Here is a 17,341-nt window from a genome sequence, read left to right as displayed (position 1 = left end):
CGAGATGGAGGATCATGGAATCTTCAAGAAACTTCTCCTATGACACTTGCCTCTCTTCATCCGCCCAGGGATGAGTAAGAGATCATCAATCTCCAAGTGGAATCAAGAACTACCAAAGAGAGGACACTAATCAAATCTCAGAAGCTGACTCACCTCCCTACAATCATCTATATATGGATCCCTCATCCGAGAGATCCAAAGGCTAGAATTTTGTATCTTGTAAGGAAGTGCTACTGGTTTCTTGGTGTAACATCATAGTGTTGGGTGATATAAGATTTTCATGAGGTGAAGAAGGGCTTTCTTGCTGCGAGGATGACGCTGGGTTAGAGCAATTGGTTGTAATCCTCTTTGCTATTCTTGATATTAATAAAGCTATTCAAGTTTTCCTCCACATTCTTGTATGATTGATGATATATGCATTTGTGTGGTCAATATATATCTGGTCCTATATTGTTTATGGTAGTAGATATCTGTTCTTGGATAGTGTTATGCTGCTTTGATTCCACAGGTGCTCTTTGAAGCTAGGTAGACGAGGAAGCGAGTGGCAAAGATCTATCAGAAGGGAGAGGAATCAAGAAAGGAGCCAAGCGCAAGACAGAGGTTGGTCTCCTTTGTTCCCCTCTTATCTACTTCTCATAAAGGAAAACGAAAGTAATTTGAGTTTGTTTGTTTCTAAGATAGCTACCAGTCTTAGTGGGACTAGCAGTTCTGCATGGACACTAGATTTCCCGATAACATTAACATTCATGATAAGATCTTACATAATGAAATGTTAGATTCTGGGGCTTCACACAATTTAATGCCTAAATCTGTTATGGAAAAATTGAACTTGGACATCCATAGGTCTTATAAGGACCTATTTTCATTTGATTCAAGTCAAGTAAAGTTCCTAGGTCTAATTAAAGACTTGTGTGTTTCCTTAGTACAATATCGTGCTAAGACAATTCTCGTGGACATAGTTGTTGCCGATATACCACCTAAATATGGCATGCTATTGTCTAGATCATGGGGGGCTAAACTCTAAGGATCTTTGTAACTTGACATGTCATATGCCACAATTTCAGTCTTTGGACATCCTAAAAAATTGTACAGGGAGACCCTAATGAAATATGTAGTGAGTAGCCAGGCTAGGCCTCAAAACTTTCCTATCTATTCCATGCATTCTGACATTGATTATTTTATTCTATACAATTCTGAATAAACACAAGAAATTACTTCAAACAACATTATATCAGAACCAAAAGAAATTGTAGTTACAGTTCAAAATGAAATTGTCCAAACTCAAGAGATTTCAAATGAAAAAGATGATCAGGATACCTTAATCAATGAAAATTTTGTCCCCCAGACAGTAAGAATTATGAACATGAAATATTATGGCATCTTGAATTTTATGGATCAATGAACAAGTTAGGAGCAAGAGCAGGAGTGTGGATTTATAATTTAGAAAATGATTACTCAGAGGGCCATGCTTACACACTAAATTTCAAATGCACTAACAACATGGCTAAATATGAAGCACTTCTTTTAGGTCTCAAATTAGTTATAAAGTTAGGAGCCATAAGAGTATCTGTTATGGGAGATTTTGAGTTGATTATTAAACAAATTAATGTTGTATATATGAACCAAGACCCTAGATCAAGTTTTTATAGAGGAACAATTGTAGAAATATTGAACACTTTTATGGAAACTAAGCTTGCAGTCATTCCAAGGAAACATAATATGCAGGCTCATAGTTTAGCAATTTTTTCCATCACTTGTAAGTTTCCATTCCAACCTAATCATCAGTACACTATTGAGGTTAGGCACAGACTTGCTATCCTAGATAACTTGAAAAACTGGCAAGTATTCATTAATGACCAACAGATTAACAATTTTTTAAACTTAGAGGAGGAATTTGTAAATAGCAACATAGATACTGACATAACATTAGATCTTGATTTTAAAGATAAAATATAAATTAACAAATTAGAAGATGAAGAAATGGATAGATTCCATCCCACTAAATTTACAAAATCAAATGTACAAAACGTAAAGAAAGTTGACATTGAAGAGATAATTAACGAAGATACAAAAATCATTAATCTCAAAGACAACTTTTTGCCCAAAGGATTAACTCCTTTGGAAGACTTTTTTATTCGAATGATGTCCCTAGAAAACTGAAGATGGAACCCCTAAAATATGATATAGAGGAGTGTAACATAGGTATTGAGGAAAATCCAAAATTGATAAAACTTTCCAAGTCCTTACCTCCTACTCAGAAAGTGAAATACATTGAACTGCTAAAGGAATTCCAAGATGTCTTTGCTTGGAGTTATGAGGGCCTCAAGTCCTATGACACCATCATAATACAACACACCATCCCCATAAAAGAAAACCAGAAACCTTTTAGATAGAAGCTTAGGAGGATTAATCCTATTCTATTGCCTTATATTGAAAAGGAAATTAGAAGAATGTATGAAGCCAAGATAATATCACCAATTAGATTATCTGATTGGGTTTCAAATTTGGTGCCCACAAGGAAAAATACTGGTGAGATTAGACTGTGTGTTGATCTCAGGAATCTCAATAAATTTTCACTCAAAGACAATTACCCTCTCCCTAAAATGGATCATATATTACAAAGGTTTGTAGGGTCAACCAGAATCTCATTATTGGCTGGGTTTTCTGGTTACAATCAAATTTTAGTTCACTAAGATGACCAGGAAAAAACTGCATTCACTACTCCTTGGGGAAAATTCATGTATGTGAAGATGCCTTTTGGATTAAAGAATGCAGGGGCCACCTTTCAAAAAGCTATGGACATAGATTTTTCTAAGGAAATTCATGACTTCCTAGTAATATACTTAGATGATATCACTGTATTCTCAAAATCTCATAAACAAAACTTAAATCATCTAAGGCAGGTTTTCATCAAATGTAGGAAGTATGGAATTTCTTTGAATGCTAAAAAATCTTTATTTGGGTTAGAAGAGGGTAAATTGCTAGGCCACATAATCTCTAAGTATGGTATCCGAATAGACCCTACAAGAATTGAAGCCATCTTACTGTTACAACATCCTAGGAGCATTAGGGAATTACAAGCCTTTTTAGGAAAAATAAACTTTCTTAGGAGATTTATTTCTAACTTAGTAGAACTAATTAGATCATTGAATAACATGTTGAAGAAAGATATGTCCATAAAATGGACAATTGAAGCTAAGAAGTCCTTTGAAGATATTAAGCTAGCCTTAACAAAAACACTAGTTTTGATCAGTCCAAAGTTTGATAGGGATTTCATTATATTTTCTTTTGCCTTAGAACACACAATTGTTGCAGTCCTACTGCAGAAAAATGATGAGGGTTATGAACAACCCATTGCCTTTTTTAGCAAAGCCCTGAGAGATACCCCTTTAAAATACAATATAATGGAAAAGAAAGCTTTTTCTTTAGTCAAAGCTATCAAAGATTTTAGAGTTTACATTTTATATTCTCATGTAATAGCCTATGCCCCCAATACAGTAGTCAAGGATATACTAACTCAGGACGGTCCAGATGGAAAGAGAGGGAAATGGATTGCTACTATATTAGAATATGACCTTGAAATCAAGCCAACAAAATTAATCAAAGGCGAAGGTTTAGCCAAGCTCATGGCTGAATTGAACTATCAAGCCTTAGACATAAATTTTATTGCAGAAATGGACCAAAAGCATGTTTTTAAAAATGAAATCTTTAAAATTTTGCATAATTAACAATGCTTTGTTTTGGAGGAATCATGAATGTATCCTTCTTAACTGTTTATTGAAAGAAGAATCTGACAAAGTGTTACAAGAGTTTCATGTAGGTGACTGTGGAGGACATCTTTACTGCAAAACCACTACTGACAAGATTTTTAGAGCTGGTTTCTATTGGCCCACATTGTTTTCTAATGTAAAGAAATGTGTAACCTCATGTCATAAATGCCAAATTTTTGAAGGAAAGAAAAAGCTTTTACACCTCCCCCTAACACCAATATTTGTTGAAGCACCTTTCCAACAATGGGGTCTTGACTTCATTGGTGAAATCCACCCACCTTCCTCAACCCAACACAAATGGATTCTCACTGCTATATATTACTTTACCAAATGGATAGAAGCCATACCATCAAGGAAAGTCACTGACATTGCTATAACAACCTTCCCTGAATCCAACATCCTATCTAGATTTGGTTGTCGAACCAAGATCATCACTAATAATGCAACAACCTTCAAATCTAAGAGAATGATTGATTTCTGTAATAACTACAATATAACATTGGGTTATTCCATAAATTATTACCCCCAAGGAAATGGACTAGAAGAGTGTTTTCGGGAAAAGTGTCTATGCAGAACAACCCTATCCCACTGGGTTGTGATAGAGACCTCAGAAACAAATAGGGAAAACTACTCTTGTATTCTCCTTTATGAACTATAAACGAAGATGAATAGGATGAACCAACCTGTGTCTTGCGCTAGTCCTTTGATCCAATCTCTCTTCTCTTTGACAGGTTCCATCTATCTTCTCCCTCACTTGCCCAGCGTCACCAAGTTCCTGCAAGTTCACAGAAGAAAGAAACTACACAAAGACATGGATTTATGTGCATAAAAAGCTTAGGATCAGATTTAAGCTAAACATACAAATATAACACACATCAATGATATACAAGCAAGTAGGAGAAACTCAAATAGTTTTATTGATAAAACAAGAAGATTCAGGAGGAGTTACAACCGATGATTCCTGATCCAGCATCAACCTCCCAGCATAGAATCCCTTCTTCACCTCCAACAAAGAATAAATCACCCAATACTTTGATATCTATCTCAAAACCAACAGCAATTCTCTGCAATGTACAAAATTCCAGCCTCTGGATCTCTTGGTGAGGGATCCATATATAGATGTATGCAAAGAGGATGAGCCAGCTCATGAATTGATTAGTGGCTTCTCTTTGTCAGTTCTTGTTTCCACTTGGAGACTGAGAGCCTCTTACTCATCACTGGTCGAATTCAGTGAGGCAAGTGTCATTGGAGAAGATTCTTGAAGCTTCCATTGTCTCTCCACCTCGTGGAATGGCTCTGCCACTTGTCATTTCCCGCTCAACGCACCCTGGTAGTGCATTCAAGTGCGTTGCAACGCACCTAGCCAGTGTATTTGGGTGCTTTGCAACGCAGCTAGCTAGTGGAGCATCTGAAATGATCCTGATTTGACTAGTTCTGAGCAGTTTCTGGTGGAGAACTTCTGGGAGAAGCTGTAATTTGTTGACCTTGTTTCTTTAGGAGCTGGAACAACACTTTTAGGGACTTAGGATCCCTTGGTTTATGGACATTTCATGATTATAGTTGTAAGGCACAAAAATGTCTATAACAGTTTCCCCCTAAAGTATGAGGCCATTTATTGGGTGAAATGCTTTATTAGGAGGATTCGAAGTTCTTCTAATGTTGGGGAGGAGACCTGTAATAAGATACAACACAATACATTATCTTCATACAGTTTTCATGATCTAGCTGAGGCGGGCATTCCCATGCTCAGCTTTATAAATTCATTTTCATGTACATAGGACAGACAATCGTCTGATGGTAGACTGATGATTCTGATGAAGTCATCATCCTTTTGGGTAGGATGATTATCTGTGCTGCAATGCCGTACATTTCAATGTCTTTATTTTTCCTGAATATATATCGCAGCCCGGATGGATGAAACTAGATCCGGGGTCTTCAATCTCATCTGATCTTCACTCTAAGTACAAGTCGATCCATGTGAGAAATGTTTTGAAGTCGAACATGAAAAGACATCGCTTGATTACCAGTCAATGATGTAAACTGTTAACAAGTGCGAGAGGAATCACCGATAATGATAATGACCCTCAAGGTACTGCAGTACAATTCACGTGGTGTGAATAAAGGACTTGGCGTCGAACACCACGCAAAATCTTTCGGTTGAAGGTAATTGATGTATACCTGTCGCCGGAAGTGAGAAACTTGCCATTGAGGCATGCAAGCTTCAAAGTACTGAAGGGGTGTTCCTAGATCAAATTCTCGGATAATGAGCTGATGTCGACAAGAAGCGATCCGTCAAAGGAGGGCCTTAATGAATCCCACATCAATGACACGAAACGGAGCAAATGATTTTGATGGAGGTGAAAACAATCTGGTGATATACGGTTCAGGGTGGCGGTCATGAAAGAATGAAGTATAATGTATGGTAGTGGATGGGACACTGGTGACTTCTCTGGATGACTTCTCTTGAACATGTCGGCGACACTTATGTGATGGATCGGTAGCATTTACCCCAAATGTGGATGGTATGGCGTGACCATGGTGATGTGACCGGTGAATGAAACAACCCAACCCGACTTTGGCACGGAGTGGAAGTGTCATGTTCAAGAGCGACTTGCTACCAATAAAGTTTCTTTGAGTTTTCTTCCCAATTTTTCCCCAGTCATTACTGACCAGTACCTCTTTATTTTTGTCAAGCTTGAGGAGGATAACATATGCTTGTTCTATAATTTTCCCTTCGGGCAAACCCATCGCTATGTTTTAACGAGCCTAGCGATAGTGAAACTCATTCTCACCTAAAGACAAGTTTGTCGCTATTAATCTTTTTAACGAGTCTAACGACAAAGATAACTCAGTCCTTTTCATTTTTAGAGAGTCTGAAAAGGTATGTAAAGATAACTCCGAAATTCCTTTTTCGTCATCTAATCCCTTAAGTCCGAAAAAGTATAAAACAATACAGAAGGGATGAATTTTCAATAGTTTTAACGAGCCGAACAAAACAAGCGCTCGATCTTTTTGTGCAATAATCCCTCAGGTCCAAAAAGATTAAAATCTAGAGGAGGGATAGCACTTCCTGTCGCTTTAACGAGCTGGAAGGCCAAAACTCGGCAATCTTTTCATATTTTACGAGTCAGATGAAAAGAGCTTAAAGAAGACTCGTCTTTTGAGGAACGAGTGATAAAATGGGTAGCAGCTGATTCCAGGTAAGGTTTGGAATTTTCCAATCACGGCAGTGTCACAAGGATGGCTAGTGAAATCACTCTTTGCAGTTGTTCCTCAAAATGGGTAAACAATCAAATGGAGGTGAATGATCGGCCAATGGAAAAGTGGAGGTGATGGTGCAAACACGACCAAGGCTTTAACGGCTGAAGTACTACATTCACGGTGGTTATTTACCGGGGGAATAGTTCATTTTTTAACGAGCTTAAACGCGGGTGGAAACATTTGCTCATGTCTTATGTTTATTTTTTAACGAGCTTGAACTATGTGCTAAAACTGCTCGATCTTATGTTTATTTTTTAACGAGCTTGAACTATGTGCTAAAACTGCTCGATGATAAGTTTGCATGCCCCCAGCATAATAACGCAAATCGAGGTGCATGCCCCCAAGCTTCATTGCATTCAACTTGGTGGTTGGAATGAAGGTTTACCTTTGAGATTTGAAAAGGGGATTTGTTTCATTTTTTAATGAGGTTGACACAGTAAAAGAACTATCCTCATGACTCCTTGTTTCATTTTTTAACGAGGTTGACACGAGATAAGAACCGTCCTCGGAGTCCAAATCCATTAGATATAGAAGGTTTCATATTCCACTGTGGCCACTTCCGCCAGATTACTCGGAGGCGGTAGGGCAAAAGTACCCATTAAGGCAGGGTCTTTTAGGAGACCTACTCCGATATTTTGGAGTGAATGATTGCTTCCATGGATCATTCGAATGCTTCCCGTAACTTGTGAACTGTTGGGGAGAAATGTTTGTTGGTCGACGATTGTAATTCCTCCTTGGAAGGGAAATGCAATCTTCCTGAAGTAGGTCGACACAACTGCGGCCATGGCATATATCCAGGGCCTTCCCAATAGGATGTTGTAATCAAGGTTTCCGTCGATTACTTCAACATCAATTTCTATTGTTTTCCCTCCTAGTTCAACTTTCAAGTTACTTAGGATACCATATGGGGTATATGTCCTTCCGTCGAATGCTTTTAATGTCGTCGAAGATCGCGACAAGGTTGGAGATCCTAAAGTTTTCCAGCAACTCATCGACATAATGCATGTAGATGCCCCCTCATCAATAATTGTTCGATGAACAGTTTTGTTGAGGGCTTTCACTTGAATAAGGAAAGCTAGTTGAGCTGGTAACTGAGGGTCATATCCTTTATGATCAAAGGCCACAAGATTGGAATCCATTGCTTCAATCCTACCTATTGCTGATAATAAACCTTGCTCTTGGGAGAGGCAATTTTGTAGTACTTCAAGAGTCGACATAGCGGATGGAAATTGGGCTAAATCTTCCGCTATGCAATTCAATGTACCATTTTGCCGCTGGATCCGTTAACGTCCTCTGAAAAAGGCGAAGCCTTATCGAATCATCATTTAAAGTGTTTGATGAACACCATAGATGAAATGTCATCACGTGATTCGATGGATCTTCACCCGGATTTCCATTAAATTTAGGAATATCTGATGGAAGTTTATGCGGAATCGCTGGCCACCAAGGGGCATAAGCAATTGGATCATTTGTTAACCAGTTTAAATCAGGTAACTCTAAAGTTGCCATGAATGGTAACTGTTGATTCAGGTTAGGTGAAGCATACCCAGGATACGATGGAATCGCCTGAGCAATTGGTATTTGCATACCGGCATAATGCATTTGATGCTGGTATGTTTGGTAAGGTTGGTGGACTTGACCATTATAAAATGGTTGATTTTGACCATTTTGAATGTACGGCTGTCCACTGTTTGCAAAGATTTGCTGCTCAGTACCTTGGTATACTTGTTGGAATTGTGGTTGTTGGTATTGCACCAGCCATGGTTGTGAAGCCATGTGCTGTTGCCCGATACTAACCGTTTGACCAAGGTGAGGGGTAATTGTACCCATCTGGGCCTGTGTCACCCCACTAGTTGGCGATTGTGGTTGAGTCGCAGGGTCAATGGGCTGTTGCACTACAACCTGAGAAACTTGAGGTTGACATACAACAGGCAGCGCTTGAACTTGCGACACATTCACAATAGCAGGCGTAGTCGGTATGTTTGACACAGGTACGCATTGTTGCATCGAATATACAACCCTTGGTTGTTGAGGTAGTATAGGTACCCAACCACTTGAGGTAATTCCAGTATAACCTGAATGCTGTTGTGAACTCCCGTATGGATATCCTCCCGAAGGTGGTAATGAAAGGGTGTACTGCCCCCCATACGGTGGTAATCCAGAACTCAAGGGAATTGTTTTCCCTTGGGGACCGGACTGCCCAAATTGACCTCCAAACGGATCAATTTGTTGAGACTCAACATAAGAGTTTCCGGATATAATTCTGGATGAACAAACAGGAACGGACCAGACTGTCGAAATAGCCCCCGGGTGGGCTCCTTCTAGCGGTTGTGAGCTAGTCGGGACAGATGGTATGCCGATGAACATTGTCGGAATGACAGCAGGGAGTTCTATCATCACTGTGTCAGAAGACACAGTCCTAGATGTTGACAGTTGTTCAGAAATTTGTAGTCTATCCAAAATATTACCTAGCGATTCTACAAGAACTTCCGCTGGTGGTAGACTAACTTATGATGTCGAAGGAAATAGAGTGATCCTGACTCCAAAATGCGTTGGAGTACTTGCTTGCGGATCTTCTACAATTTCTTCTATCGCAATCAGACCAGGTGGAAGGGGAAGACCCTCAGGTCCGTAAAATATTTCTGGTGCCGAAGAGGCAACGACAGATGTTTGAAGAGTAAGACTCTCTGAACCGGTTATGGATGGAACTGGTTCAGTAACACAAGTGCTTGTTCTCAAACTAGGATCAGTACCACTGTCCTTCTATGGCTGTTGAACTTCTTCTGTTGAGGCATGGATTCCAAAAATGTTTGGAGTAACCGGAGTCTCTGATGTTGTTGGAACAATTGTTCTAACTTTGATAGGAGACTTGGATCCGGTTAAACGAGTTCACTTTGTCCGTACTGGTTTCGCTTCCAGAGACAAAGACGATAGACTCGTAAGCCTCCGTGAACGACGGGGTTTCAATTGACTTTCTTCCACGATTGTGGATTACTCGATCAACTAAAATAAAAGGGAAAGTATGTTTCCGTATTAAATGAATTTTAGACGCTTTTGACACAACTTGTTTTTTCAGTTTTAAAGAGTCGAGAAAAAACAAAAGATGACTCTAGTCTCCTTCAATTTTTAATGAGCCTGAAGTGACAAGTGCTTAGATGGACCTTTTCCGTTAAGGAGTCTGAAAAGGAACGAAAGGGACTGCTCTGGAGGTCTAGGTAGAGGGAGTACCAAACCAATCGCAAAACTGCAGAATACTTTTTAGGGTACGACAGTCAATCTCCCAAATGTTGTGTTCGGTGCATTGCGATCAGTAGGGCGGCCAACACGGCTTCCTATGGATAAAGGTTTTATGCCTATAGGGGTCTCCCAATATATACTCGACAGTACGTGGGAGCACAAGTCCGTACTGGCACTTATCGTCTCAAAGTGGAGGAATCACCCAACCATCAATGAGGACAACAGTTACCAGGCTTTACGATGTCGGAATACATCTCTAGCCTAGACCTCTAAGTGTTGTGCGTTAAGTTACAAAGCGTTGTTAAGTTCATTGAATTTATTTTAGGTTGATCTTTCTTATGAAGTTTGCCTTTTGGGTTCACCACGAGATGTAGATGTAATTCCTAAAATGCAATCTAAAGATGATAAGCAAGCTTTTATCTCTTTTCAGCAATGAAAATCCTAGCTACAAGGGGAAAAGAAAGACACAATCTTTTCTCAAAGAGCAAAGAGCACACTGTAAATGCACTTTTTCTAAATCAAGCCAAACAGACTGTCAATATGCAAATGCACATGTGCATGTATTTGTTTTTCACTTTCTTAATATTGATGCCTAAAAAGAAAGTTGTTGTACAAATTTGAATTCGCTTTCAAGTGAAAAACACAAACAAGCTTCTTTTCGAAATCAAAAGGTAGAGACAATTACGACACTTTATGGTTTTGAAGTAAACACTTGTTTCGACACTAGAAATTCACAAATTCAAGACAAAGGCAAAAGTAAAAGCATAATCAACTGTCAACAGCAAATAAACTTTCTCCTAAGATCAAAATCGACACTTACGACAGATCTAAATCCAAGGACGACAGTATGACTAGTCTACTTTTGCAATGGGAAACTGTAAATGACGTAACAAACACACAAAAACAAATATAGTTTCTTTTATACAACTGAGGTGGAATTAAGGCAAAGAAAAGGGGCTTTTAAACAGACACACACATTGATCACAGGCTGCAAAAATCAGAGGAAAAACTGGAAAAAGTGAGCAAAGAACCTCAGCTGCACAGGGCTAGGCTGATCAACGCACCTGGTACACAGAGAAACTGGATTGCAACGCAGGTTGCCCTCTCAGGAACTACGCTGAAATGCAGGAACTCTTCACAGCACCTATGCTGGGGCATAAACGAGAATTCTATCCGGGTTTTGGGTCACGATTTGCAGTTTAATCTATGGTTTTTGGTCGGGTAAAAGCAATCAGTAATGCACAATCAGAGGGTTGATTTAAAAGAGGTTTAAGAGCTATCACAAAGGGTAATCAGATTATTTGTGAATCAGATGTTCAGATCATAAACAGATCCAGTGAATGGATTGAAGTAGCAGATGTCTACTTTGCATTTGTAAATGGCAAATGCAGTTTGATTCGCTACTTCTAAGTTTATGAGACGAACAACAAGAGGAACACAAACAAACTAACTAGACACGATCCCCAGCGGAGTCACCATTTTGTTTTCGAGAAAAGTGTCTATGCAGAATGACCCTATCCCACTGGGTTGTGATAGAGACCTCAGAAACAAACAGGGAAAACTACTCTTGTATTCTCCTTTATGAACTATAAACGAAGATGAATAGGATGAACCAACCTGTGTCTTGCGCTAGTCCTTTGATTCAATCTCTCTTCTCTTTGATAGGTTCCAGCTATCTGCTCCCTCACTTGCCCAGTGTCACCATGTTCCTGCAAGTTCACAGAAGAAAGAAACTACACAAAGACATGGATTTATGTTCATAAAATGCTTAGGATCAGATTTAAGCTAAACATACAAATATAACACACATCAATGATATACAAGCATGTAGGAGAAACTCAAATAGTTTTATTGATAAAACAAGAAGATCCAGGAGGAGTTACAACCGATGATTCCTGATCCAGCATCAACCTCCCAACATAGAATCCCTTCTTCACCTCCAACAAAGCATAAATCACCCAATACTCTGATATCTATCTCAAAACCAATAGCAATTCTCTGCAATGTACAAAATTCCAGCCTCTGGATCTCTTGGTGAGGGATCCATATATAGATGTATGCAAAGAGGATGAGTCAACTCATGAATTGATTAGTGGCTTCTCTCTGTCAGTTCTTGCTTCCACTTGGATACTGAGAGCCTCTTACTTATCACTGGTCGAATTCAGTGAGGCAAGTGTCATTGGAGAAGATTCTGGAAGCTTCCATTGTCTCTCCACCTCGTGGAATGGCTCTGCCACTTGTCATTTCCTGCTCAACACACCCTGGTAGTGCATTCAAGTGTGTTGCAACGCACCTAGCCAGTGTATTTGGGTGCTTTGCAACGAAGCTAGCTAGTGGAGCATCTGAAATGATCCTGATTTGACTAGTTCTGAGCAGTTTCTGGTGGAGAACTTCTGGGAGAAGCTGTAATTTGTTGACCTTGTTTCTTTAGGAGCTGGAACAACACTTTTAGGGACTTAGGATCCCTTGGTTTATGGACATTTCATGCTTATAGTTGTAAGGCACAAAAATTTCTATAACAAAGAGTCCTCAAATAAAAGTATGTTAAACATCATCAAAAAATTGTTAGAAGACAACAAGAAAACATGGAACAAGAAGCTAGTGAATGCCTTATGGGCAGATAGGCTAACCACAAAGAAATCCATTGGTACTAGTCCTTATCAATTAGTTTATGGAATGGAAGTTGTTTTCCCATCTTCCTTGGGAGCACCAGTGATGAAGTTGCTCCAAGAGTTGTAGGTTGAACCAAATGAAATCCAAAGGAGAATCAACCAAGCTATTCACTTGCAGTAGACTGAGAAGAAGTGTACATCAGATCTCAAGTTGTGCAGGAAAGGATCAAGAAGGCTTTTGACAAAAGGACTACGACAGAATATTTTTACCTAGGAGACAAAGATTTGAAATGGGACTCAAGAAGAGAGGATAAAGGTAAACATGGGAAATTTTATTTCCTATGGAAAGGCCCATATATCATCTATGCATTCAGAGGTAATAATGCTTTCTTCCTCAAAGAAATGGATGGCATAGAAGCAGAAGGAGGACTAGTTGATGGTTGAATTCTCAAATACTACATTGAACCTAGTTACTGATTCTACTAATCATTTGTACATATTCCATTTTTTAAAGGTTAAAGTGGATTGGATAGTAATTTTTGAAGTTAAGGCCCGAAGAGAAGGCCCTAAGCTTCAAAAGTTTTACTTTCATAAATAGCAATAAGGTAGAAAAGTGAAAGGGAAAAAAAAAGTTGTAGGAGAAAATCAAAACAATTCAGAAGGCCATTGATCTACAAGTTCTTGACATTTCACCATAAAATGCCATACCCAAGTGGAGCCACTATTAGGTTCCAATACCAATAGGAGTCATAATTTTTGAATGGCTGAGATTAAACCTGTAATATGTACATACCTTGGCTTTTTGCAAATGATTTCCATATTGAAATAATTAAAAAAATGCAAAGAGGGTATGTCCTAAAGAAAAATCAAAGGACAAAAAGAATAAAAAGGTCAAAAAAATATGAAAAATATGAACCCAAGAAAAGAAAAGACCATGAAAGTGTGCAAGTCAAAATGCCACTACTATTTACTTTTTATGGAAAATAAATGACCATGTGCAGTTTGTAATCTTTGCAACAATCCATGATAGTCAAAATGTTTAAACTTGGTTATTTCATTTTCAAATTTCATGTCTACAGATAGAGAATGAAATCTGACCAAACAGTGTAATCTTGGCAGATAAGTAGATAGGTAGAGTAAATAAAAGGAACTCAACTATTTAAATTGAGCCCTTGGATGTAATAAGGTTAGATTTAGTTAGTTTACTATTGTAAAGAAAAAGAAAAAATGTTTGATAAGGGTTTTCTAGCTTAAATACACCCCAATAAAGAAAAGTAAAAATGGTAGGATGAGTAGATGGGTAAGTAGAAGAAAAGTTGCAGAATTGTGATGATTGTTAAACAAAAGCATATTTATCACCCTCATCCTGAAAGTTCTAAGTATGAAAGAGAAATTGGACTGGAATAAAGTTCACAAAGTCATATTAATTAATTTCCCCTCACTCATTTCACCCTTTACTTAACTAATTTCCCACAATAAGTTTGATGTACCCAAAATCCTAAGTCTAAGGGGCTTAGAGCATTTCTCTGACTTCTGGAGGGACCGAAACCTCGACCCAATGACTTATAGATCTTAAGTGCTAAAATATCCTCATAAACATTTACCCCCCTTCTGTTCATTCATTTTCCCTAAAAAATCCCTTTTCCTAAGGTTAAAACTGTATTTTTCCTAAGGAAAAGCAATCAACCCCATGAATACCCCTTTTTTATGAAAACCCAAAAAAAAAACTTAGCCTAAGTTATAATGTTCTATGTAAAAAGCAAATGAATTACAAAAACACATTATGCTTAGCACAATCCATTTTTTGCCTTTTTCATATTAACTTCTGATTTTATTTATATTTATTAATTCCTGTAAAACCCCTTTTTTCCTGTATATTTTATTAAATCCCTTTAAATATTAATATCCCTACCCCAAAGTTTGAAATATAAAATTTACCTGATCCAACCCCAAATAATTGACATAATTAATCGATCTGCGATTAATTAAATTCAAACCATCCACCAATCATATCCCACCCGATACTTTAATCCCCACCTTAACCCCTCATTAAGATAAAACCGCCATGTTTAGACGCCCATCAGGCACCCCCATTACCTTCCATGCTAACTCCTGCAGCTGACCACCACACGATCTCTTCCCTCCTCATTTGACAGCCCATGATGATTTCGAAAGGGCACAAAATCCGAACGATACCCACCCAAAATGAATTGTTTTTCACTGGGCCCCCGAGGTGACGTGGCGCTCGATGAATGGAATTTGGTGGCCTCCCGCTAATACTACCGAGCACCCAAAATATGTGTGAAGTAAACCACTTCCCGCCAGCCTGATACACAAGAAACTACCACTGTTTACTCAACTACGTGACAAACAGTCACTGTACACCTGTACCCGCCAAATTGAATTTTCGCACATAAATCCAAAAAAACCCCAAATCATTGTTTTTATAATTTTTCCAACTAAAAACTTCCATGCACACATCTGTGAATGTCCAAACTATCAACCCACATACAATTGCACCACTAAAGATGCCACAAAGCTCCTAGATTGTCTTCCAGCCTGCTTAAAGCTTTTTGAACTGTTGACAGCCGCTAGTTCACCTGGTTCAGACCTAGTTTCTTCAAATTCCAACTATTTAAGCCAGAATCTATTGAAAACCCTGTCAATTTCCAAACCATTCTCTAAGTTTTCTTAATTGAAATTAAAGGGAAATTTAGTAACATAAAACCCACTTGGAATTGAACCTACATTACCTCAAAGACTGAAAATTTACCTTCTCCATTCTTAAATCCACAAGAACTAAGAATGGTTGCCCCAATTGCCATGGATGTCAGACTAATTACCACTCCTCACCTGGACCTAGACTACCTTCCCCTTGCTGATAAATATTTCCAAATCAAGGACACCTCTGCCATGAATCCCCACTCAAATTATATTGCCGATACAGAGACCAATACCTAAACCATGCTGACAAAATAGGTCTTTGGGAGTCTAATCTGCCCAAGTGTCAATTCCCTCAGGTGCACATCTTTCCAGAGATTGTCCATTATTGCCATGCAAAATACATCTCCAGTCAAAGAGCAGTGATGTCCCCTGACCAAACCATACTCTTCACCATCAATTCTGAGTCAATCAATGAAATGCTGCAATTACAACCAGGGCAAAACTTAACCCCTATTTTAATTAGAGACCCACTAGACAGATTCCCCAAGCTAACCACTGCAAAGCTTGCTGAAATGTTCCAAACTTTTATTATAGAAGAAAACTATATCCCAAAAGATCCTCCCCCATATATATATACCATATTTTCTCAATTTGTCCAAGACATTGTAGCAACGATATCTAGCATCTTTGGCTATACTACTAGTGAATACATAGATGAAATCATCTTAGTCTTCATGTCCATTTCCACTCTAGGACAGCCCCCTGCTATCATGTATGATTATGCCAAGTACATAGCTGATAGGATGCATGAACAATTTCTGAGTATGAGTAATGAAAGAGTATTCAAGTATTCTTCAGTTTTGTACCATATTTTTTTGTATTAGCAAGCTAACAAGGTCCCCTTCACTCTCCAAAAGCTTGATACCAAAGGTCATCCTAGGTCAATAATTTTCTGGACTCCTTTGATCCATAAGTGTGACTCACCATATCCATACACAGACTTCATTAATCTTTTTTTACATCCTGTAATGACCATGCTGCTAGGAAGTCCTCCTCCAAGAATTAGTTCATATATCAGAAGGATCCTACAGCTTTCAAAACCAAAAAAAGTGGGAGATTGGTACTTGTACCAAAATCACACTAAAATTAGGATATATGGTTGTGAGTTAACCCCATATAAATTGCCCAGATACCTCCCAATGAGGTTATTTTCTCTGGAATACTACAAGCAGATAATCAACTCAGATGAGGTGCATTTTGTTAAAGCCAAAAAGAAGGCCCAACTCAAAATCAAAGATCAACTAGGCCCCTTTGTGTGTAATAGCCGAGAAGCTGGAAAAGAAGCAGAGCAAATCCTTTAGAGACTTAACCTAAAACAGAGCTTCATGTGGAGATATGATCCCCTAGACTTCATTTGCAACAGCAGATGGAGAAACAAGATGGCTCACTACATTCACCACCGAATCCCTGAGATAGAGAAATATGCAAACCAATTGGAATGGGTGGAGAATACTTTAGTGGACAACGATAGCACTAAAGTTGTACTTGAAAATTATCTAATTGATCTAGAGAAAAGGCTTGATGAGGTTTCTTTCCTACAAGTTTCAGGACAATCTCATGTCCAAGAAGAATCTCAAGTCCAAGAAGAATCATAGGCACAAAGTGAATCTCATATAGAAGAAGAACCCCAGGTGCAAGAAGAGTCAGAACAACTGGGCCTATCAGAGGAATTAAATCAAACAGGTATACCAGAGCCCATTATGAGTAGTCCCCTTAACTTGCAAACTCCTCTGACTG

This window comes from Pinus tabuliformis, chromosome 3_1, assembly GCF_031772625.1.
Source record: "Pinus tabuliformis cultivar Carrire ecotype Pingquan chromosome 3_1, CPIR1, whole genome shotgun sequence".
Lineage (NCBI taxonomy): Eukaryota > Viridiplantae > Streptophyta > Pinopsida > Pinales > Pinaceae > Pinus > Pinus tabuliformis.
This window is presented reverse-complemented; position numbering follows the sequence as displayed.